Below are 2,514 nucleotides of genomic sequence, written 5' to 3' on the forward strand. Positions count from 1 at the left end.
CTACAAAAACTCCTTGCGGCATGCTGAAAATCTATTAGTAACATACTAGTAATGAATCTTTGCTACCAGTTTTCAAAGTCATGGTTAGTGGAAAGACATTAAGACCCCTGAGGACTTCAACATGTAAATGGGGGCTCAGAATTCAGGAGAGATTAGCCCTTGTCCAAAACAATCTACATGCCACAGCCACAGACAGTCACAATTCACCAAATTCTTGTATTACATATCCAGAATTAATGTGCTTCTGTATGATGACAATACAGGTTGAAAAATCGAAGACTTTATGTCCCTTCGAAATCAAATACCCAACCCTTCTCTCAGCTTCTGCCTACAACAGCCAACAGTATGTTTTTATTCAGTACAAGAAACATAGCTTAACATTCCCATCTTGCTTTTCTTACCATGATAAAGACAACAGATTTTTCAGGACAGGTTTTTAATAGCTCACGGCACAGAGAATTTGTCCACTCAGTTTATTAAGAAACAATTTGAGGAAAACAATGCTACGATGTTCCTGTTACTGCTGAATCCTTTCGTTGTCTCAACTCAGGCAAATGAAGTAGTCATATCCTCAAGATCTGAGAATAAAGTCAAGGGATGAAAAATCTTGGGGCAATTTTTTCTAGGTGCATAAACCACATATCATTGTTATACTTGCAATGTTTACATTCAAGGCAAAGTTCTGATCTTAAAATTCTTTTTTACCTTGAGTCTCAGTAGGAAGAAAAGGGAAAAGAGAAGCAACAGTTCACATTACAATCAGAATCAAATTTTCTTTATAATGTTGAAGGTCTTCAAAGGCAGCAGCTGAGGTAAGACAGGGGAAGATTTCTTAGGGATCAGTGGTCGCCCTAAAACAATTCTTCAGTCTGACAGTTCTACAAATGCTGTGGATTCCACTCATCCTGCCTAACTCTGCTTAGGTGCATGCACTAAATTCTAGGTGTGATTTAACAATTTACACTTTGAGCATAGTACATTTGAAAGAAAAGAAAAAGAATTTCATAATCTGTAAGTCTAAAGCACTAGGAGCATTTTTCTTCTCCTAGGAAGCTTTGTGTCCCTGTAAATTAGAACCTTGGAGTCCTACCATGAGACCACTCACAAGTTTGTGGGCTCAAACCAATCACATTCATCCATCAGGCAATGTAAAGACAAAAAATCCTGAGCCCACCCATGCAGACATTCTACTGGGATGGAAGAGATAGGCTTACTTAACTTGCATTCCAGAAACTTGCTCCTCAGACCACCCACAAGAAGGTCGATTCCCACTAAAACTATAGTCTCTAAGAAGAAGAGCTGCTGAAAACACAAATTAACTTCTGAAGAAAGGGAAGAACTTAGCAAGAGCTGCTTTGACCTCCTTGTTTCTCAAAGTATAGATGAGGGGGTTGAGGGTAGGACTCAACATAGTGTATAGCACACCAGCCACCTTGCTCTTCTCTGCACTGAAGCTGGAGACAGGACTTATGTAGGCATAGAAGACAGCAGTGTAATACATGCACACCACAATGAGATGGGAGGAGCAGGTGGAGAAGGCTTTCTGTTTCCCCTCTGAAGTCCTCATCTTCAGGATGCTAGAAATGATGAACCCATAGGACACGAGGGTCATGAGGAAGTTTAGTATGCCATAAAAGGCATCAGCCAGGACAATCATGACACTGTTCACATAGGTGGAGCTGCAGGAGAGAAGTAGCAGAGGAGGAGCCTCACAGAAGAAATGGGTAATGACATTAGGGCCACAGAAATTCAAACGCAGCATCAGCCCTGTGTGGATGGCTGAGTTGAAGGCACAGAGCACCCACACTCCGGTGGCCAGCATGCTGCAGAATGCCCTGCTCATCATGGTGCTGTAATGCAGTGGGTGGCAGATGGCTGCATACCGGTCATAGGCCATGACAGTGAGGAGCAGCAGCTCTGAGGATGCAGACCATGTGAGGAAATAGAGCTGTGCCATGCAGCCCCCGTAGGATATGAAGCTCTTCTCTGACACCAGACCCTCCAGTGCCTTGGGCATGATGGAGGAGGTACAGATAATGTCCATAGTAGCCAAGTTGAACAGGAAAAAATACATGGGGGTATGGAGCCCAGGGTTGCAGGTGATGCCCAAGATAATGAGGACGTTCCCTGTGAGGGCCACTGAGTAGAGGGAGAGAAAACAACTGAATAAGAGCACGTGGTATTCTGGGTGCTCTGAGAAGCCCTGCAGGATAAACTCTGTTACCATTGTCTGGTTACCCATGGTCCCTGGGTGGAGAGAGTTTCTGGGACTATCAGGAGAATCTTCACCCACAGTTTCATGTGATTTCAGGACTAAAGAGAGAAAAATGAGAGGTATCTTCAATACCACTACTATCATGTTTCAATGAAACCTAACAACATGGCATGTATAATATGCATAGATACTAGGATGTATTATGATAAACATATCAATATCACATAGGCAAAGGGCATGAGCATCCAGTTTATAAAAAGTTCAGATGAGGCCAATTTAACCTGCATCATTCAACCTCA

At 42.7% G+C, this 2,514-nt stretch overlaps 1 pseudogene; it reads right to left on the bottom strand.

Annotated features, from left to right (window-relative positions):
* Positions 1-1,315: 1,315 nt before the first annotated feature.
* On the bottom strand, positions 1,316-2,301 carry LOC124975511 (olfactory receptor 13A1-like; annotated as a pseudogene).
* Positions 2,302-2,514: the final 213 nt, after the last annotated feature.

The sequence above is a fragment of the Sciurus carolinensis genome, unplaced genomic scaffold (genome assembly GCF_902686445.1).
Source record: "Sciurus carolinensis unplaced genomic scaffold, mSciCar1.2, whole genome shotgun sequence".
NCBI classification, from domain to species: Eukaryota; Metazoa; Chordata; class Mammalia; order Rodentia; family Sciuridae; genus Sciurus; species Sciurus carolinensis.